The sequence below is a fragment of the Eurosta solidaginis genome, chromosome 2, assembly GCF_040869045.1.
Source record: "Eurosta solidaginis isolate ZX-2024a chromosome 2, ASM4086904v1, whole genome shotgun sequence".
In the NCBI taxonomy this organism is placed as follows: Eukaryota; Metazoa; Arthropoda; class Insecta; order Diptera; family Tephritidae; genus Eurosta; species Eurosta solidaginis.
This window is the reverse complement of record NC_090320.1, coordinates 20908875-20932344: the sequence shown is the minus strand read 5'-3', so window position 1 is coordinate 20932344 and position 23470 is coordinate 20908875. Positions and strand designations below refer to the sequence as shown.

Genomic DNA, 23470 nt, shown 5'->3' with positions numbered 1-23470 from the left:
TGGCTGTTTATGTGTTTGTGTGTGTATTAGTGCAATTATCTATACAGCAACATGTTTATACAGTTACTTAGCTGTATTAAGTTATTAATACGATTAGGGTGATCAATTGCTTCCTATATAGAGCCACAATAGGTTTCACAAAAGCTGGCGTACGTCGTCACTTATGCAGGGTACTGACTATTAGTAACAGCGTTAAAATGAAATTGAAGTCCTTATCATTATAATAAGGCCTCGATGCACAGCTAACTTTATTTAGATCTGGTATGCTCGGCCTTTCAGCCGATTACTGTATGTGTAGGCTTTTTATTGCATTAAGTACCTCTTCAGACTTTTTACTCCATATCATGAAGGGATTTTGAGTCACGTTTTCTAGATGGAGGAGTCTTTGCCTTGCCAGAGCGACGCATTCGCGCAGAATCTGAACCGGCGTTTCATCCTCCATCTAGGTGGTGTGTCTCTTAATACACCACCTAGATGGACGAGTCTTTGCTTTGCTGGAGCGACGCATTCGCAGGGAATCTGAACCGACGTTTCATCCTCCAGCTCACAACAGCGACAAATTTGTGTATCGGAAAGATTTAACATACTTTTGTGATATCGTAGACACGCTGTGCGTTATATTACCTAATGAAAGTTTTTAGTTTCTATCTTTTAAGATTAATTAGTTTAGCTGGTACTCTCATACATCTATCAGTAACAGGGTTAAAATGAAATTGAAGTCCTTATCATTATAATAAGGCCTAACTACCTGCTAACTTTATTTAGATCTGTTATGCTCGGCCTTTCAGCCGATTACTGTATGTGTAGGCTTTTTATTGCATTAAGTACCTCTTCATGCTTTTTGCTCCATATCACGTAGGGATTTTGAGTCACGTTTCCTAGATGAACGATTCTTTGCCTCGCCAGAGCGATGCATTCACGTAGAATCTGAACCGGCGTTTCATCCTCCAGCTCACAATAGATTTAACCTACTTTGGTAATATCGTAGACACGCTGTGCGTTATATTACCCAATGAGAGTTTGCAGGTTCTAACTGTTAAGATTAATTAGTTTAGCTGATACTCTCGTTGCTCGAATTATAAACAATTTTGCTTATCTTTACCCTGAACATTCAATCCAGTACTAACTGAACTGCCTTATTTCACAGTTACTTATTATTTCCTTCTGTGTGCCTTTGTGAATCCACAGAAGGGTTCTGCATCATAGAATACTGCTAGAGTCGCCAGCCTATTCTGACTGCCTGTTCATTACCTTCATGTCCCTGATGCCTACAAACCTGTCCTTAAAAATCCTTGTTTTGGGCTCCCAGATCAAGGCAAGCAAGGCTGCCTGGTTGTTTGACATAATGAGGATACTTCTCGAAGATAGGCCTTTCCGTAGACATTCTCTACCGCAAACCTCTATTGAATGGATTCTGGTTGTGGGGTAGCATCTCATTGGTATCGATTCTTGAAACTTGGGCCATATATACCAGCACCCGTTTTTCCGGCAGCAAGTTTTGATCCATTTGTGAACCAGACCTTTGTGTAGTGGTCCGTATATAGATTCCCTGCTTCCTAAAGGGTTCTGACCACATGGCACACTTTACCATTAGATTCTGATTAGATTCCATTAGATTCTGAGCCATTTTATCATATAATTACAATATGGGATTTTCTATGAATTTTTTTATTGTAATTAACACCGACCCCAGTAATGAGATGTTACATCCTGCAAGAGGAGCCCCTGCTTTTACTGATAGTAGTGAATCTAGAGGGGATAACTCGATAAAACCCGCATCCCTAAGTGATTGTGCCCAGCTCATGGATGGTAGAACACTTCATTAATGTATAAAAATCGGCACACAGATATCTGCCACCTCAGTAAGTGGGGGTGATAATCTGCTTAAATGGCTGGTGAGCTGATATCGCGGATGCACATGTCCCATTAAAAGTTTGGCAGGCCTGAGAGTCCGCAATCTTGCGGATTCTCCCGGTTTTGAGCCCGCTCTAGCTCTTTACACATCCGGGGCCAGATAGTGGCCCTGGTAGACAGTGTGGTTCAAATTTATCTCAGCAGTCAAATTTTGCTTTGTTGTCGATAAATAGATGGTGCGTGCCGTTTCGCTGTATTCTCCGAGATTTGTAGCATCGTGATTTCGGCATTCTTTGCTCCAAGTCTCCTAGCTCACTAAAACCCTTGCAAGTCCGCAATGGCGGTATGTCGTGAGTAAGAAATGATCTCCCACTACTTGATTAGTTCGTCTGGGAGAAAATTTCTCTCAAGAAGTAGGTGCAAGAGCTGAACAGCTTCTGACTGCAAAAGTTCTTTGTACAATTAGGTTAGGTTATCTTGGTTTCTAAGTAGGGGAAACCCTCTTGCATTAAGCTTAGTTTTAATGTCACATAAGGTAGCGTTGTCGTTAGCTATGGGCGTTTAGAGAATCTTTGCGTTACATCGATTTAGTGTACTGAAAAAATCCTCCGAAAATCCAAGCGCTGAAATCGAAAATAGTCGTTTAGCTCTGGCCAAACCTGGTAGACTTGATGGCTCCACCCCATCATCAACCACGCAGCTGCAGCGCGAAGGTTTTTCCAGTAATTCTATTTAAACTCCACGCCTTGATTCCAATTTGCCAGTAAGGCGTCAAAACAGCAATCACCATTGATAGATCAGTCATGAACTGGCCCGTTTCAGTTCTACAAAAGCAGGCTAACGGACCCTTGAAACTAGAATATCTTAATTTTAAAATAGTTCTATACTGCTCGGCTATACGCACAACCATCCCATCCACGGCATCACGTAAACTTCCGCTTTGAAAGAGCTTCAGTGATTGAGCAACGTTAAATTGCTTCTTGCAGAATATTCGACACGAGCCCTCGTTCCCAACTTCGACCAATACCCAAACAAGTCAACTAGGCAATTGCTCCAGATGATCCCATCCCCTGGTTCTCTTTTGAGGCAATCACTGAGGAAAATTTTGCACAAGGGAAGCTGTCAGCACACAATAATCTGTGTTTTCAGCGATAAATTCGAGGTTGTTAAAAATGCGAATTCAAATGATTGCAATATTGGTGTAAATGTATAGTTTCTCCAACCCAATTATAAACCTCACCTCCCCTTGGTGAATAAACATGATAGCAGGCAACGCTTTAACCACTCCAAGCTCCTCACGGAAATAGGAAGCTGGAGGTTTAGCATGGTCATATCAAATAGTTCCCAAGATCATCATCATCATTAACTAGCACTTAACCGCCTAAGCGATTTTGGCCATTTCTTAACATGTTCCACCAGCTATGATAATTGCTGTGATAACTGACGCTAATTTTGAGCACCAAGAGCGATCAAGTCTTCTTTCACCTGCCTCCCCCAACTTTTTGGAGGTCTGCCCCTTCCTCTGCTTCCAACTGAAATACCTTCTTTGTCGGAACCTTTTCATCCATCCACATAACATTACCTAGCCAGTGAGGCCTTTGGCTCTTTTTTCGCTGCACTATCTTCATAACTGCGTAAAGCTCATACCGCGCATCATTATACCTCCAACGATACTCGCCATCGACATCACGTACAGGGCCACAAATTTTCCGAAAAACTTTTCCCTCGAACAAACCAAGAGTCATCTCTTCTTCTCACGGCGCCGTCCATGATACAGAGCCATACATAAGGATAGGTATTTTGAGTGGCTTGTAGAGTGTGATTTTTGTTTGTCGAGTGCCGTACCGGATCAACAGCCGGGAAGTATCGATGTTGACTCCCCAAAGTATTTGGAGTGGTTTTATAGACGTTAATGATGCATTCCCGGAAATCACTACATGTAGAAGAAATAGAAAAGTGTTTGCTTTGAGTCGTAAAAGCGTGGAACTTTCCCCTGGTGTATGAAGATAGAGTGAAAAAAGACAAACTATTGTTGGCGTTTCCTACAGTTGGATTCAATGCGCCCTAAAGAGCTGACTACTGTTTTGGAATATTTGAAAATCTTGTAGCTGGTTGAGTGGGAACTTCTATGCCTGACAGCGATTTCAGAAGAGTCATTGCGAATAGACCGTCATGTCCTTACATTCGACATACCCAACTGTACTAAGTTCTTTGTTACTCATTGCACCATCTAATTGTTATCTGAATTTGTTCCAAACTCTAAACTCCAATGTTGCATGGGCGCAATTCGCAATTCCCAAATGAAATCGTCTTTATTACGCTAATTTGTGCGGTTACTTAAGCTAAACAAAAAGGAAGCTACAAAAAAACAAGTAAGGAAGGCCAAGTTCGGATATAACCGAACACTACATACTCAGCTGAGAGCTATGGAGACAAAATAAGGGAAAATCACCATTTAGGAAAATGAAACTAGGGTAACCCTGGAATGTGTTTGTATGACATGTGTATCAAATGGAAGGTATTAAAGAGTATTTTAAGACGGAGTGGGCCATAGTTCTATAGGTGGACGCCATTTCGGGGTGTCGCCATAAAGGTGGACCAGAAGTGACTCTAGAATATGTTTGTACGATATGGATATCAAATGAAAGGTGTTAATGAGTATTTTAAAAGGGAGTGGGCCTTAGTTCTATAGGTGACCGCCTTTTCGAGATATCGCCATAAAGGTGGACCAGGGGTGACTCTAGAATTTGTTTGTACGATATGGGTATGAAATGAAAGGTGCTAATGAGTATTTTAAAAGGGCGTGGTCTTAGTTCTATAGGTGTTTGTACGATATGGGTATCAAATTAAAGGTATTAATGAGGGTTTTAAAAGGGAGTGGCCCTTGGTTGTATATGTGAAGGCGTTTTCGAGATATCGACCAAAATGTGGACCAGGGTGACCCAGAACATCATCTGCCGGGTACCGCTAATTTATTTTTATATATGTAATACCACGAATAGTATTCCTGCAAAGATTCCAAGAGCTTTCGATTTCGCCCTGCAGAAATTTTTCATTTTCTTCTACTTAATATGATAGGTGTCACACCCATTTTAAAAGGTTTTTTCCTAAAGTTATATTTTGCGTCAATAAACCAATCCAATTACTATTTTTCATCTCTTTTTTCGTATTTGGTATAGAATTATGACATTTTTTTCATTTTTCGTAATTTTCGATATCGAAAAAGTGGGCGTGGTCATAGTCGGATTTCGGCCATTTTTTACACCAATACAAAGTGAGTTCAGATAAGTACGTGAACTGAGTTTAGTAAAAATATATCGATTTTTGCTCAAGTTATCGTGTTAACGGTCGAGCGGAAGGACAGACGGTCCACTGTGTTAAAAACTGGGCGTGTCTTCAACCGGTTTTTCACAGAAAACAGTTATCGTCCTAGAATCTAAGCCCCTACCAAATTTCACAAGGATTGATAAATGTTTGTTCGACTTATGGCATTAAAAGTATCGTAGACAAATTAAATAAAAAAGGGCGGAGCCACGCCCATTTTGAAATTTTCTTTTATCTTTGTATTTTGTTGAACCATATGATTACTGGAGTTGAATGTTTAATTTACTTATGTACTTTAGAGATATTACATTTTTTTTTTAATTTGACTTAAACATATTTTTTTTAAGTGGGCGTGGTCGTTCTCCGATTTTGCTAATTTTTATTAAGCATACATATAGTAATAGGGGTAACTTTCCTGCCAAATTTCATCATGATATCTTTAACGACTGAGAAATTAGAGCTTGCAAAGCTTTTAAATTACATTCATTTAAAAGTGGGCGGTGCCACGCCCATTGTCCAAAATTTTACTAATTTTCTATTCTGCGTCATAAGTTCAACTCACCTACCAAGTTTCGTCGCTTTATCCGTCTTTGGTAATGAATTATCGCACTTTTTCGGTTTTTCGAAATTCTCGATATCGAAAAAGTGGGCGTCGTTATAGTCCGATATCGTTCATTTTAAATAATGATCTGAGATGAGTGCCCAGAAACCTACATACCAAATTTCATCAAGATACCTCAAAATTTACTCAAGTTATCGTGTTAACGGACGGACGGACGGACATGGCTTAATCAAATTTTTTTTCGATACTGATGATTTTGATATATGGAAGACTATATCTATCTCGATTCCTTTATATTTGTACAACTAACCGTTATCAAATCAAAGTTAATATACTCTGTGAGCTCTGCTCAACTGAGTATAATAATCGTTATAGAATAATAGCAATTACACATTTTCTTTTGCTTATTCAATGGATTTCTTTGTATGCAGCACACATACGTCTTTACACATACACATGCACGCTTAGTGCAACTTTTTTGGAAATTTTCATAATGGAAATTGGTTCTTTTTTTTAAAGCTTGAACAGCTTTAGTAGCATTCAATTGCACTATTTCTAATTGAAATTTCAAATATACATAGAATTAGCAAAAAAAAATGCAGAATACACAAATACATAGACATGTTTGCAAACAAAGATACAAGAAACATATAAGCACTTAATATTTGCTATAAAAAGCACGGTATGGCGCCTTTATGGCCAATCAGTAATCAGCATAATTGATTATTAATTTTTGGTGGTATGCAAATGGCATCAAAATGTAATACAATAACCAAAATCTTGTATGTAGTAATGTAGCTGTGTGCACTAAGAAATGCAATGCAATAACAACAATTAAAAATGTTAAGTATTAGAATAGCAACGATGCTCATAATTGCTAGCTTTTATACTGATTTTACAAAGCAAAAAATTAATGTCTTTATTTTATTTTGAGCTAATTGCATTTCTGAATGGCGTTCTGTAAAGTCTGTGTTTCAGATGTGCAGAAGCCAATTTCGAATATTAGAATCTATATACAGAGAAACCACTACACTGAAAGAATTGGTGCTAGTAAAATCAACAAATCGGTTCTGTTGTTCTTGACTTAGCGGAGATTCGGTGAAGTTGATCGAATTATGGTTAATTCGACCGAGTTCTTTGACAAGGGAACAAATTAGTTTAGTCATTTCAACAGAAGAGAAATTTTCGCTCTTAAATTAACAAAATTCTGTAAAATTGACAGATTCCTAATCAATCTAACTAATTTTGCTGTTAACACAACTGATCTCACTGGTCATTTCAACAGCGATCAACAGTCAATACATGAGCAATTTGCAAAGAGAATTTTACGCTCACTGCGCTCTCTACTTTGTACTTATGACGATGGTGCCACTTGTTTAAAAAAAACACCAAAATAAGAAAACCACCCAATCGAAAAAACATACAAAATGGAAAAACAACAAAAACTAGTTTTTCAGTTATCAATACAAAACGAAAAACCCTTTTTTGAGTTTACTGAAAAAAATTATGAGATATCGGGACACCTATTTATCGGGTACAATTTTGCAGATTCTCCTCCAAGCGGAATGCAAAATTGCGCCCTCTTGTTGCAAAATTTTTGTTTGAACGAACAGGATTTTTCCAAATAAGGTAATAAAAACATCCATGTTTCCGACAACATAAAAGTTTGAGTTGTTATGGAATCGTTTCAACTTAAAGTGTTACGAAAATTAAACTTGCCGAATTACATGTAAAGTTACTGCAGTGGTGAATTACCTTCCTGCGGTTTGATTCTTTACTTTTCCATAACTTACAAGTACTCTATTTAAAATGTGATGTCAAACATTTATACTAGAGCTTACGATTTCTTGAACATGTCGAGACGAGATTTCTCGCGAGTCTCGCCTTCTCGCGAGATTCTCGAATCTCGAATTACTCGTAAGGCTGCCGAGCTTCTCGACATTCGACTTAATCGATGCATTGGCTGTTTTATATAGAGCTTACGATTTGTTTTGGAGCACAAACCAAAATGTCCGCAAAACCACAAGTAAAAAACCCCGAAATGTATAGAATATTGCCAATGCAGCGACTGAATTGAAAGTCGAGAAGATCGCGAGTATTACGAATAATTCCAGATTCGAGAAGCTCGCGAGATTTACGAGTACTTCGAGAGACGATAATCTCGCGAGAAGTCGACTTCTCGATTTCTCGGGTCTCGAAAATCTCGCTTGTGTTCGAGAAGAAATCGTTAGCTCTAATTTATACTACAAGTTTTGTTCGAAACAATCAAGTGTGGCAACTACATGCGAGAGAAGAAATTGAGAATGAGCTGAGCTCCAACTGAAAGAATTGAGAATCAGTTTTGTGACTACTATTTTCATTTCTATTTGCAAAGCGAAGTTCAAAACTATAAATTAAATAAATTATAAATTTGGTGAAAGTGCGTTTAATAAAACAAAATAATAAAGTGTATAATGTTTAATGTGTGCCTATTTGATGGCCCCCAGTTCGGCTAGTAAGTGCGTACATATGTATGTGTATGTAGCAAGCATGCGTATTTATGTATTCACATATTTACGTATGTATGTATATGGCAACATAGGCACTTTCGTGCAAAGCTGTCGCAACAATTTTTTTTGTTCATTTGACTACTAAAATGGTCAATTACGAATTAACGATTTGTGCGCAGTTGATTCAACATCTTGTTGCGATGGATAAAAATTTACAGAAATTTCGGTTGAATTGATCTGTATTTTGGTTGATTTTACCAGTCTTTTCCTTTCAGTGTATACTAACGGGCATTTCTATTAGGTGGACACCTCCTGTGGCCAGACAGTTTTTCATGTCCCAGTTTTTCATGCACCAAATTTTAGGTACATTTTTTAAAACAAATTGCACTTCGTTAAGCGAACCTTTCTTGGCCGGACGCGAACAGTTATTTGCTATTAAACGGGTGGACACTCTACTGAGTGGACACTGAAACCTGTTTTCATAACAAATCAAACAAAACCCTCTATATGACAGGCGCTGACTCCTCGGGAGGCTCCCCAAATAAAACAAAGTAGCCGGACCCATATCAAATATCAACAGAAATCAGCTGTTCTATCAATCAGTCATCTATCTATAAAAACTTACATGCGCTTGCCCTGCCATCTGGCGTATGTTAGCAACTGCCGGTAATGCAGTGTTAGTTCTAATCAAATATTCACAATAGTGTCATAGTACAAATAGATTTCTTTGTGTGGTCACAATCGCCTATTTTTAACAAATTATTTTAATAAATTATAGGTAATCAAAAGCACTACGACCAAAAATGCCCAAAGCTCGTTAATAGCACGAATCTCCATATTTACAACTAAAACTTTATTTATAGATTTGGATTCCAAATAAGAGCGCAAAAAGAACCTGCATATAAAAGTAGCTCTTAGAAATAATATATGTATAAGATTCGAGTAAGGTAAAGATGTACTCAAGTTTAAGAAGTTACTATTTAGTATCGCTTTTATGTAAATGAAAAGTAAGGCTTCCATATTGCCTGAAATTAAGCTAGGTTGAACTGGTCCGTCCTTAAGCACATAAACGTGTCAAAAACCTTCTCAAGAACCATGCCCTTTTTTATGGATTTCTAGACCTGAAAATTTGATTTGATATGTTAATTGAAACTTTGCAGCCCTACGCTACGTTTCACAACATTCCTACTTGGTTGATCAAGTGCAGCTAATGTCTAGTTTACCAGTTCATCCGCCTTCTCGTTACCATCTATGCAGTGGCGTAGCTACCTTGGGTGGCAACCGGTGCGGAAGTTGGTGGTGTCACCCCATCGAAAGTAAAAAGCAATAAATTGTATATGATAAACGTCATGGATCATTTATTATTTATAATATGAAGAATTGAAGAATAATAACTACTACAGAAAAGGAATTGTTTACAATTGCTTTGACAGCTGCAAACTCAGCAATTACTTCATCGAAATTTATATTTTGTATTGCCTCGTGTTCGATGGCTAATATACCAAGATTGCTAAGCCGCGATTGGGTCATTGTTGCCCGCAAATAGTTTTTTATTAATACTAATTTATTGAAACTTCTCTCACATGAAGCTACGGACACGCAAACCGTCATGAACAATTCATAAGATGAGGAAGAGATTCTATAAAATCCCATTCTTATTCTTGATAGAACATTAATGAATTCATTCCGTATATCTGGTGGCAAATATGATACTTTTGAAGTTTTGTCTTCCCCCAATTTAATCATGTGTTCTTTCAACACTACATCATACTTTGACAAGAGTTTTACTAATTCCAAAAAATTGCCTTTATTTTTAGAGTCTTGTCCTTCATCATGTCCACGAAACGCCAAGTTTTGTTTAGCCAGAAATAAAGTTATATCCAGTAATCTTGTCAAAAGATGCTTCCACTTCTACTTTTCTATATCCATCAATTGCAAAGCTGCATCATCTATTGTTTTATTCAATTTTAGTTTCATTCCTTAAGTTTTCTATTTCTCAAGATTTTCTAGATATTCATTTGAACATTCGTGGTCAGCTACTCTAGGATTTAATTTCCACCAGTCGTAAATGTTCCCGCATTGGTATTATTGGCCACAGCAAATAAACGACAGCAGAAGCAGTACAGGTTATTAGAGCTGATGGAATAAACCATCCATGACCGTAGGATTTTTTCACCATTAGGCATAATTTTATAAAACCAATCTTTTGAGAGATCACGAGCGTCACCTTTTATTTTGGTTCCGTGTCTAGAAAAAGCAGCAAATGATCCTTCTTTGTTTTGGAAATATTCACTTCCATTTTTTATTATTTCAATGCGAACATTGTAAGGTACAGGAATACTCTATTCTGACACATCATTTAATTGAGTAAATTGTTCATTGGTAGCAATAATAGTACTGCTATTATTATTTTCAGCATGTTTTCCGTTTGTGTTAATTAATTCTATACTGTCAATGTTGCTTCCTGAAGATGGGCTGATATTATCTAAATCATCTCTTGCATTTGTATCAAGGTGAAAATCAATTTCTTTTGATGAACTTGGGCTGCCATCAGAGTTTGTAACATACTTAAAAATCGATCCAGACATACCTTGAGCTACATCCAATCTAGCATGTTTGGCTTTCCTTTGCTGAAATCCACTTTTTCTTTTGGATATATGCACTCCCCGGGGCATTTTTGACTTAATGTTTGTTTCTTACACTAAAACAAAGAGCCAGTTGCTATGCTCTATAATGTGAGAGTATTTTCTCATAAACCAGTTAATCAATATGAAATTCAATTATAAAATTACATATCTTGCCAGTAAAATATTCAGTGTCAGAATCTTTTGCGGGAATCCCCGAATTATACATAGAGCTGAGCTAGTGCTAGTTGGGGAATCCTAGAAAAAGAAATTTTTGTGCTAGCGATTTTTTTTTTTTGTTTGTACATTGTTTTTAAAGTTGAGATACCGAGTGGGTGTCACCCCAAAACAGGTGACACCCGGTGCGGACCGCCCCCGCCGCCCCACCCCTTTGCTACGCCACTGCATCTATGCTCATATGATACGGGGCCCTATAATGATTACCAAACTTTACCCTGTTTCAATTCTTCCAACTGGTTGTCAATACAAAAGTTTACCGACTACAGTTTTAGCAGTTTTTTCCAATATTTCCATCTGCCAGTTTGTGCTGTTTTGTTATTACTGGATCGGCACAGCATACCATAGACGGTCCCGATTCGATTAACGGGGTTATATAAAAATGTATCTATAAATTATATGGTTGTGAAAACTAAATATATTAAGTAATTTAAAACAAAATTAAAATAGATACTAATTTAGAGGAAACTATGCCAGAGGAGTGGCAAAAAATCATAAAATTTTAGCTTACCCAGCTATTAATCAAAAACGAATCACTCGATTGCAGTATTCCTTACTTACAATCAAACTTTGAAATATTTACCTTCATCTTACTTAGTTGGCGCTTAACCGTTTGAATGTTGGGCTAACTGGCCACAATTGGTCACACCAAGGGAACTTAAAGTGTGCACCGCCCTCTTCCTTTACTCTCATGGGCGGGCTACTATAAGAATACTTTTTTTGCCGGGCATCATTTTCATTCATATAATTTGCTGGACTATTTTGATGTCTGCTTCAATTTGTGTTAATGCTGGTTACCAAATAAACAAACCCTTTTGCTATTTCGAATTATGACTACCAACAGTGGCGTGGCTGTCAAGGCACATCCATCCGCTTCTTTTTCCAGTTTGGAGTTAGGAAAACTTACAGCGCGGTTATTCTGGCCAATGATATTGTTATACGAATATTAGCAGCACTAAGGGGTACTGTCATCTCTAAGCCGATGCTAAGCAGTCACTTGATGCACATCAATAATTCAACCATCTACACGTATGTACATACACGCAGCGGAGAAGCAACGCACAAACACATGCATATATCTTATCTGAGGTGCTCACAAGAGAGGGCAATAATTTGTGCAAGTATTACTCACGCGCATATGAGAAGCTATAAACGTAGTTGTGGCTGGTGATTTTGTAGCTGATAACTAACTAGTAAGTTCTGGAATGGAAAAGCCTAGAAGTATGCAACGAGGAAACCAGACAGTATAAAAGGCGACAACAGTAGAGGCGCGAGAATCCGTTTGGTTTAAGCAAGCTATTGGTTGCACAGTATAAGTGTTATTGTGAAGTACTTTAATAAAGGCCATTTTTGCATTATTCAATACTGGAGTTATTTATTCAACAGTTTAGCTATTCGAACGTAAGCAGAGAATTTGGAATAAGCGGAATTTCAGTAAATTCGTTACAATATCAATGCCGTCAGCATATGACAGTAATCCTTCCCAATTCTGATTGAGCTTGATGGTACTGCTCAAAGTCATTTTGCACAGTCGTATAAGTTTCGCAGGGAAACTAAAAATATTCAAAGCGGTATAAAGGCTGCCTCTTTTCGTGCTGTTGGAGTCAATTCCTTTTTCGCTGATTTTTTTCCAAGATCTGACGCATAGTGTTACCGTCATCAACGATTGCATGCTCGAGTACGTCATCCCTAGGCAGCACATCGCTATCTCCATTTGGGAGGGCAATCCATGATCTAAGCACTCTCTGTACATCGGTAACATTGCCGTTTTCGTTCGTACAGGAGTTTTCACCGAACTTAAAACCTTCGGTCTGTGGCCAAATTTTTTGGTCGCTTCGCTTTTCAACTCGCGAAGAGGTGATGTATGTTAATTCCTTTTTCGCTAGTTTTCACCCAGATTTGGCACATAGTGATTCCGTAATCGACGATTGCATCCTCAGGCCCGTCATCGCTAGGCAGCACATCGCTATCTCCATTTAGGAGGGTAATCCATGATCTAAGCAACTTTTGTACATTGGTTACAGCATTGCCGTTTTCGTTCTTACAGGAGTTTTCCCGAACTTAAAACCTTCGGCCTGTGCGCGAATATTTTGGTCGCTTCCTTTTTCAACACGCGGTAGCCGTAGATGTTTCAGTTAGCACTGAGAAAACGAAAATTTCGATGCCTTGTAGATAATAGACTGATTGAAGATGGTGAAAACGGCAGTAAGTATACATCACTGAGAGATTTCGTTCAAATTAAACAATACTACTCGAGGCCTTCAGATTTTGCCCAGCTACCTGCAAATCACTGCTTTCCACTGTCTACAAATACAAACATATACTGCCATAAATAAAATTATAGTCTGATCATCTCTGCTTAAATAAATTTAACATCGCAACTCCATTAATTGAACTAATCTTGAACTTTTCTCAAAAGTAAATTTCCTAGGCACCTTCCGCGTACTCGTAATCGCTTAAGTTTCAATGAAAATTTAGCGTCAAATTAATTTCAAATTATGACAGCAATTTCATTTTCTAATAAACTATAATGACACCCAAAGAGGCCTGTGCACTCATATTTTGCCATTGTACTATCTATAGATACTGTACTGAGTGTTTCCATCCCTAATTTTATTACTGTTATTTGAAAATTTAAGAAGTTTCCTTCATCATTATCTATGCACAATTTGTTTTTTTTTTTTTTTTTTTTTTTTTTTTGACAACACAAATTGGTGGTTAGCCAACGCGTAAACAACAAAACATAAACCGCTGATAGGCAACGCACTGTCCATCCGAAATCATTTCGTGTTCTGCTTATATGCAGAAGAATATTGTGCACTAATTTGATTTTGGTTAGAAATTTATGTGCTCAATTAAATGGGAATAACCAGAAAGTTGTTTAGTTTCTTAATTTTCATAAATTTGAATTAGAAGTGTAGTAAGAAGCGAAGCAAATTGCGATTTCCAGTTCCCTTTTGTTTTCAAACTGCAATATTTTTTTTTTATACTAAATTTTTTATATTAAGAATTTATTGCTTAAAAAGATGAAATTTTATGTTGATTAAAAAATTTTCGAACAAATTGGAATTGATTGCGATTGAAAAATTTTATACTATGCAATTTCAAAATACAGCAGCGTTGAGAAAAATAGCAGTGGCAATTTTTAACAAATTTCGTCAATTCAATTACTCCTTATTTTATTTTTGAAACTTTTAAGAAAATTTTTTTATGAATTTTGTAATTGCAACTATGCTAACCAAGCTCAAAAACGTTTTCGATAAAATTCAGAAATTCGAGCAAATTTTTCACGAAGGTTACGTTAGGTTTAACTGGCTAGTCCGAGAGGAACTCACATAGACTGAATGAGTCTATAGTATTACTATCGACCAAACTGAAAAACCTTCCCAGAAACCAAGGACTATATTATTATTATTATTGTTATTATGTATTTAGGCTTAAAATAAATTTTAAGACTAACTGCTGCTTTAGCTATCAGCTCAAAATATTTTATTAAATAAATCCGTCCTCTTGGCAAATACTAAATGCTTTCTAAGACCAAAGCTACTTACTGCTTCTAGATCTGAGAGCTATACCCAATAGCTGGGGTCTAAAGCCTTGCAAGCGCAGGGCACGAGGACACAACATGTTCGTTCGTTTCCTTTCCTCCCCCAACCCGCAATGCTTACATCTTCTATCACTAACAAGACCAAATTTTAAAGCAGAAGGCAGAGTCTAGTCAGAATACCCGTTATGAGCCTGCAGTTGTTGTTGTTGTTGTTGTTTTTTGTAGCGATAAAGACACTCATCGAAGGTTTCGGGGAGTGTTATTGATGTTGATGATTCTTTGCCGAATGTAGATCCGGTAAGTTACGGTAACAAGTACTATTAAAGCACAAGTCCCACCATCTCGGGAACGATTTAATATGGCCACATTGAACCTTCTTGGCCATCCCATGCCCACCCGCTTCGAATTGCGCTGGCAACCACTTGAATCATTTGGGTATTTTAATCGCCTCCCACGACAGGCATACCTGCCGCGGGTATATTCTAAGCACCCTAACACGCTGTGGTATGAGCCTACAGTCTCTCATTTCAGTGATAATAGTAACATTGTTAGTCTAAGGTTGTAAGACCCACACATGATTTTCGATACTTTATAGCCACGCAATTGGGTTCACGCTTTTCCCGCTTGGTCGATCATGTGCAACTCACGCCTTCTCGTTAAGTAGCCCAATCTTTTTGGGACGTCTACGGAGCAAGTTCGAGCGATGCACCCTTTTCATTCCCATCTATTCTCATGTGCTTTGGGACCCAATAGAGAGTTATGCTTCTCTGCATATCGATTCTCTCCAGGGACTGTTTACACTCTAATACACTTTTAGATAGATTATTGGCTTAATTGATGCTTGTCTAGATCTAAGATACCCATCGAAGCGCAGGTAGGAAGCTAGGTGTCTGTCCGTCCAATGTTTGAAGGCGCTATTCTACTATGCCCATATGGTCAGCACTCAAGCTGCCCCGAGGCATTGAATCTCGTTGCACTTGTTAACGCTATATTCTTCGCCACCAAATCTACAGGTGGGGTATGCGGATTGGCGTACAGTGCAGCCGGTGGGGTTTTTTCAGGGCTTAGCATACTCCCTGTAATTTTTTGAGGTTAGTATCAGATGGGCTTTACAATTGCTGTAAATATCCAATGAGAAAGAGAGAGAGGGCACGTACATCCCAGCATTCTTTTACATGCGTAAAGTGCTTTTGAAGTCTTATGTTAAAAAATGAACTGTAAAAATTTTAATTTTTTAATTTCCTCATACAATAATTAACAAAAAAACGAAAAACTACAGAATTAAAACTACATTTGAAATGTCCACACACTCAACGCTCTCATACACTCATACACTTGAATTCATTTAAATTGCCGTTATTTAATATTTATGAGGCACTCACTAAAAACCATAAAGGTCAAAGGCTTTCTTTATCTTGATAGGAATTAAGATGTCGCTAAACTTATAAAGTACACCATTCACATGCTAAGAGAAAAGGCATTAAGCGTACACTAAAAGCTCAGAAGCCAAACAGCCGCAAGCCTAAATACACTACATACCACACGTCATGCTTCACATATACATACCCACATACATACATATATACATTTTCTCATTTTTATATACATTTGCACTTCCTTTTTAATCCACCACGCACACTAACGCACATTCACTCATAATCGCTAACACTTTCTAGAAACTTTATGTCTGTATGTCGGTAGGAGTTTGCATCAATAAATACTTAAACACACATACATATGTACATATATGTAGATATGTAAGTATCTCGAAAGTCAGTTTTTGGTATCGTACTATTTATATAAACGGCAGTTGAAGATGCACTTTGGCCGTGTTGAAGTTTTCGGCAAAAACTTTTCAAACCTGTTTCTGTGTCACTTCCCCTGAGTTGGGTGTCTTCAAAAGATGATTTCCTTTAGAGAATTTATAAGAACTTTCGCTGTAGATTTTTGACAATTTACCAATACCAATACGATTTGTACACACATTGATGTGTTCATTTATTAATTTGGAGTGGTAAAATATGGTGGAGGCTATGTAAACTTGTATAAGATTAAGAAGGTGTGAGTGTGAAGTGGAGAGTCCGTAAATGATTTTCTGCTTAAGGAACTTCATGGCCTTAAGTTACTAGCCCGAATGTTTCGGGTACGATTGGATATGACTGTGTTGCATCGTCTAAGGTATACCACTCCCCTTCGACTCCTCTTTCCAAAAGGAACTTGTGGTCTTCCGAGTCTCGCTATCAGAGCCTCCCCTCCAGAACTAACACCTCAGCTATTAGCCCGAATGTCTCAGGTACGATTGGATATGCTCACCTTGGTCCGTGTTAGTCACCCCACCCCCTTACCCTCCTATTCCTTCTCTTTCCGTATGGAAATTGGAGTCTTCAGGCCTTGCCTGCTCGTTGTAAAATAGGTTGGAGAAGCTGGTAGTTATTAAATAGTGAGTTGAATAAAACACCTTCTTGAGAGTAATAAAACGGACAGGGCGCACCTTGCTTAACATACTCGAGTTTCGAGTAAAAAAAAAATAAATAATAAAGTTGAGATAAACCCTCATGGGATCCCTTTATTAATAAAATGTTCAACTAATACCACATTCGTTGTATTATACACAGACGGACCGGAGATACCAATGGGCAGCGGAGCGGTAATCTTTGGCCCAGAATCATTGTGTTAATGCAACTGTGACAATTTGTGAGCACCTTTCCCGCGATTTTATTTGCCAAAAGTTTTTGAGTAGCGAAACCTGCTACGTGAATATTAAATCAGCTGCTGTAAGGCCCATTGGACCTGAACCCTTCTTAGCAATAAGCTTCCACACGATCAATGATGACCTCATGCAGGAGGAAATACAGCATAGAAAACAGCATTGGTTTCAGGGCTGCGACGGGAAAAGGCAATGGAGCTATGGCATATATTTTAGAAATCAGTCTAAAAATCTTGACAAGTTGCTTACAGGTCACTGCAGACTCAAAACTTACATAAACTAATGAGGTATATGCTTAAGTAGATCGTGTTGCCATTGCGAGAGAGCGGATGAGACTGCAGAGCATATGGTATCATTGCGGGAAGACGAAAGATACCTAGATCACCGCAGCTACCTTCATATACTGAGGTACTGTAAAGATTTTCATTCTACTCTCTTCTATAGGGCCAACCGCAGTGAAGTTTCGAAAGACAATTTCAATATTTCATCGAGAGTAGCTGATGGCTTATGTTCATATCAGTGGCGTTCTTTTCTTCCTTTTGTACTAAACATTGCTCTCGCGAGGGTAATGCCGTGAGCTATAGTACATGTCCGTCTTATTTGCATAGAAACTCATACCTGGAACTGCGCTGCTCTTAGTTCGCATAATAATATATCTTTTTCTTGCAGCGATTTTTCTTCCAGTGAGCCTGTGATTTGCTAAGGGAGTGGATGTTAGAATCAATGTGGGGATGAAGGTATTGTCATACGCTTTTACGCTGTCTTTACCATGCTAATCAGATTATTTATAGGGCTATAGGATCTGGAAGAGGCAGAAAAAAGTGGGTATAAATTAAGACAAAACGAAGTTCTTTCTGTTATCCAAGAACGAATCGTCTCATTCGCGTCTTGGCAGCCACTTCACTGTTGACCGATATCAATTGAAGCCTGTGAAGAACTTCTTTTAACTAGGTAACCAGCATTAACAGCGAGAATAATGTTAGCTTAGAAGTCAAACGGATAATAAACTGCTACTTTAGACTGAGTAAGTTATTAAAAAGTGACGTCCTCTCTCGACGAAAAATCACACGCTACAAGTCGCTCATCATACCTGTCCTGATAAATGGCTCGGAATCATGACGGAGAATATGATATGGCTCATGGAGTATTCGAGAGACTAGAACTCCGAACTATGGGTCCAACCGCAATACCGACGGCGAGGATCGAAGGAGGTATAGTGATGAGCTGTATGAGCTTTGCGCTGATATGATCGATAATAATTATTGTAACGTACGCCTATTAAAGGGGATCCCCCCCTTTGCGCTATCAAGGTGGAATGCCCCCAGCTAGCTCAGAGTGAGGATGATGATGATGGAATTGGAGAGCAATATCTACACATTTTTGGAGCGAGCTGCTTACCCCCATACAGATGCTTGACCGAACGATTTGTCTTGTGTACTAGGCGCCCATGAAAATATTAGCAGATATCTGCCAGCGGAGCTATTTCCATACTAACCGACCGGTTTGCCTCATATAACAGACGCACATAAAAATATAGCAGGTAACCGGCAGCGAGCGGAGCTATTTCCATACTAGCTAACCGCTTTGCCTTGTGTACTAGGCGCCCATGAAAATATAGTAGCTAACTGGTAAGGAGCGGAACTATTGTGGTACTATTGATTAACAGACACAGCCAGCTGCAGTAAGCGCCTTAGCAGAATATATCGTTGTGGGCTGATTAAAGCACCACCTACTTCTGGTGTAGCTCAATCCAGTTGCATCTACGGAATTTCCTAGTAATTTTTTGGTCTCAACCTATGCTCACTCTCTCCTTGCGGCCTCAATTTTCAACTTTCTAGAAATACTTCTAGGTACATGGAGCGAACTATCATTGAAACAAGGTACTTAGTAGAAATTCGGGATGCCGTCATCGGGGTGAGTCTTTATTCAACTGAAATAACTTAATTCATTTGTATAAATGTAGAATGCATGTGCATGTGTATGTGTCGTATGCATATGCAATCAATTCTTACATACCTAACATAAATATTGGCAAAACTGTATTTTGGATAGTACAGTTTTTTTTTTATATTTAAATTTTTTGTTGCTTCTTTTTGTTCAAAGTAGTATGTGTGCAACCTCTTGAAGATAATAATAATTTAGTGCTGTTGAAATGACTTTTGACCATCACATCCACAATTGATATTTCCCTTATAGCGATTCAAGTAAACTTTGAATTTACATGCGAGTACCCCATACTCACCCTAATATGTACGTAGATTGCCACATTTACTTTGTATTATAAGCTTTTGTGTTGTAGGTAAATAAGGTGTTGCATAGAGTTTAAACAACAACAAACTATGTGTTTGTATTTTGTGCAATTGTACAGATGCATTTTGAAAAGTTACTGCTTCAATGAGTTTTACGTTAAAATGTTGAGATTATATTATGAGTACTTAATTGACCGAGCAGCAAAAGCTTAACTAGAACAAAAATAGGATTGGAGGGGGTTCTTTCCCAACGCTTCAGCTTTTGGACCAAAAGTATGTCGTACACGGTCTTCCCGCTGCTCTCAAACGTCCATTCTTCGCTTCATAACTGATCCTCATTATCATTCAACCTTATTACAAAACAAGGTATTGGCTGCGATAAGTATTCAGACCCAAATCCCTATATATAAACTGAGCAATCTTTGCTAAGCCTATCTATCCTAAAACAACCGACAAATGATAGGATGGTTATCGAAAGAGTCGAATATGCTTATCAGCACTTCACTTCTCTTTTGTTATGTGATGCTTCTTAGCATGAGTGATCCCAAGGGCTCCGCAAAACTGGTAAAGGTAAAGATATGATTTCTCTACATCGTCCTGGTATTGTTTTTTTGTTAACAGTGCTTCGCCCAGTGAATAGGTGCGACCACTCACACATTTCATCAAAGTCTTCTAATAGAAGTCTAAGAAAACTATCAGTTTCAACAGTGCTTGACATAGGGTTGTTGACTAGGCTCCAATTGAAAAGATGATTGGTGCCATGTTGTAGCACATCGCATGCAGGACATACATTACGTATGTCGGAGTTGATTCTGGACATGTAAGAGTTTAACTTGTTACAGTATTCAGAACGAATTTGGGCACGAGTGACTCGTGTCTCGCTTGGTGCAACGTTGATACCGTGTGGATTTTTTGTGGCGACTTTGTACTTTAGATATAAATACGGAGGCATGTGGCTTGAAGGTAAGAGTGTTATCGAACATCACTCCTAAGATCTTTGGATGACTGACAGTCGGTAGGTCCGACGTCAAGGTACGATATTTGCGTAATTCGTTTCTTCCACGTCGTAAACAGCGAATTCATGGGTTTAGTCGGTGATAGTACCACGTCGCGCGAGGAAAAATTTGGGAGATAAGTCTGCTACCATTAACGTGCAAACGTAGGCACAGGAAATGATAGTAAATCAGAATGCGCATAGAGAGCTAATATCAATTAGTAGGAGCGCGGCTTGATTTCTGTTAAGTAAGGCTTCGACGAATCTGAAGCTAACAAAAACAGGAAGGCGTTTAGGTTGCTTAGAAGGAACGCTTGGTTGCTTTAATAGGTATTTACTTTTGTGATTTCCTTTAATGAAGCCGAACAAGCTTAGCTATATTTGGTTAGTTTGTGCTGTTCTTTAGATACCGCGGCAGGAGAAACTCACTTCACTTGATTACCTAGAGTACAACAGCATACCAATAATATTATCTCAGAAAAACAGATCTCGACCCTATATCAATCCTACGGAGATCCGATTAAGCCAACCTTGGTAAAAATGATTTCGACAGGCCGCCTTCCATCCACTTTCAGCCCGTCTGTACAAAAATTTTTCTTTGAAATCCTATTTTACTTACTGATTTCACCTTTATAGATCCTCAAGAGATCTTTATATTCGTCCCAGCACTCCTCGCTTTTCGCAACTTTTGCCATATTAAAAATCTCCTTTACCTACCCTCTTAGAAGATTCAACCCCTTACCCACAATGGCGGCTTTGCTTTTCCCTTGAATCTTCTCAGAGGACAAATTCTATTGTATGTAGCCCTTGATAAAAAATCGATGCACTCCTCTACTTTGGTAACCTCTTTAGGTTGCCCCAGTCTTCCAGTGACATGTCTCTGAAATTCCTGCCAGTCCGACGTCCTAAAGTTTCTGAAGGTTTCCCCCCCCCCCCCCCCCCTTCTATCTTCTTTACAGCGATGCTAAAGCTGATATACGCATGAACTAAAAAGTGTGGCCTATTAAGGACACCCCATTCATATCCTGCTATATATCACGTTCAGAGCTCAATATGATAACGAGCACATTACGACGTTGGCCCAGCATATGTAGAAACGCTACCCCTGTTAGCCACCTGTGGACTACTCTGTAGTATAAAACAAAAAAGGAACCCACCTTTATCATTAGTATCGTCCCCTTCCCATGCGCCGAGATGCGCATTCGCATCTACGCCTCTTACAAGTCGTCAATCTGCACCATTCCTGATCTACCGGTCTTTTGAAGCTTTCTGGTGGGGCTTCCAGGTTATGGGCCATATAGCAGTATGCTACGATTAGGGACGATTGTTTTTCCCCCTCTATAGCGACAACCGCTAGATCTTCGGTGCTGAAGTTAGATAGCATACACAAGTATAGGTGTTTCCTTACCATGTCTGCTGCTCTAACCCTGCTTTCAGTCTTTGCGTAATAAAACGCTGAGTCGGCGTGCGCTTATTCCAGTAACATTTTGGCAAATGAGAGCCATGGCTCCCAAATCAGTGCCTCATCAAGCGAGGCTTACTCCAGAGTCACCAGTCGCCACTTTACTGGTTTGGGGGTTTATCTCTAAGACTCGCAGCGCCAATGAGCTGTTTGTCTTCCTTCAGCACACATCAGTAAAAGAGCTTCATGTTAGCCGACCGATAACTCTACAGTGGCGTTCTTAAAAAATTTAACAAAATTATATTACAACACCACTCAGTTAAACCTCTAACAAATCCATTCGCCTATCTAAAAATTGCACTTCCGATTTATCAACTTAAACCAATTTATGTAATTAAATTTATATTCGAATATTTCACTGCATTCTTATTATTTTTATCATTTTACATAAATGTTTGCATAAATTTTCAATATTTCTCGGCTAATTGCTTTGTAAAACTGCTCACACATACACACTTACATATGCCCAGGCGAAGTAGAAGTTTTCTTATCGCCCTACCCAAGACGCAGCACTTTTTCTTTTCAATAAACTTAAGCATTTATTTATTTTTATTATTATTTTTTTATTCAAAGTTTTAAAACGCCTCCACCCCTTCCACCATGAATATCACAGCAATCGAGTTGGCTTGAAATAAATATGCATAGCTTCGCGAATAATTAAAATCGCCATTGCTATGAGGCAGTCTTTTTTGGCCGATTCATTTTTGCGCATCACATCTAGCTATCGCAATCGTTGTTCACTTCGCCGTTAGCCTTTTTCCAACAACTTACAGGCAAAGTTCCTCTATCCCACTGCCGATTTGCAGTTCGGTTTGCTAGCTTTATTGCGTTAATAGTTCGGTAGTAATCCGTGTTGAGATAAGCGCGCCACAGTTTATAGCCGACAATTAAACACTTCACTTTAATCTGTTTGCGATAATTATGGGAACAAGTAGTAACGTCTTTTAAATATTTATCTATGAGCAATTAGCACCTCTTTGTTTGTTTGAGTGTGTATGCCATCGCTTTGAATAATAACTTCAATATATGTATAACTGAGTATGTATGTATAAAAACATATTTTTACTGTCTGGGATCAATGTACTCGTAAAACGCATTTAATGTTGTCAGTTTATCGCCCTGACGTAGGAGGTGGTATAACAGCCTTGGAGAATCAACGAGAGTTCAGCAAAGTTTTGTAGATTGTCTCTATCTCTGGCTTTACCTCTTCAAATAGTTCAAAAAGGCGAGCTGGTCAACCCAGAGTTAATACGTTTCTACTAAAAGGAGAGACCGCGGTTTGGACGAACTCAGCAGGGGCGCCGTTTACGAATATTGTGGCCATCCAAAAAGGCGGGCCAGAGGCTTCTTCGTTGGGCCAACTGGCGTCAATTGGCAATTGTCATAAGTGGTAAGTGTCTTCCAACGAATAGCTCTATGAT

General features: G+C 38.5%; 1 protein-coding gene and 1 pseudogene across 8 annotated transcripts in view; one reads left to right on the top strand and one right to left on the bottom strand.

Annotated features, from left to right (window-relative positions):
- Positions 1-23470, top strand: part of tio (tiptop) — a 502506-nt gene that overhangs the window by 361763 nt on the left and 117273 nt on the right. The window lies entirely within an intron of this gene.
- On the bottom strand, positions 9595-10904 carry LOC137241475 (zinc finger MYM-type protein 5-like; annotated as a pseudogene).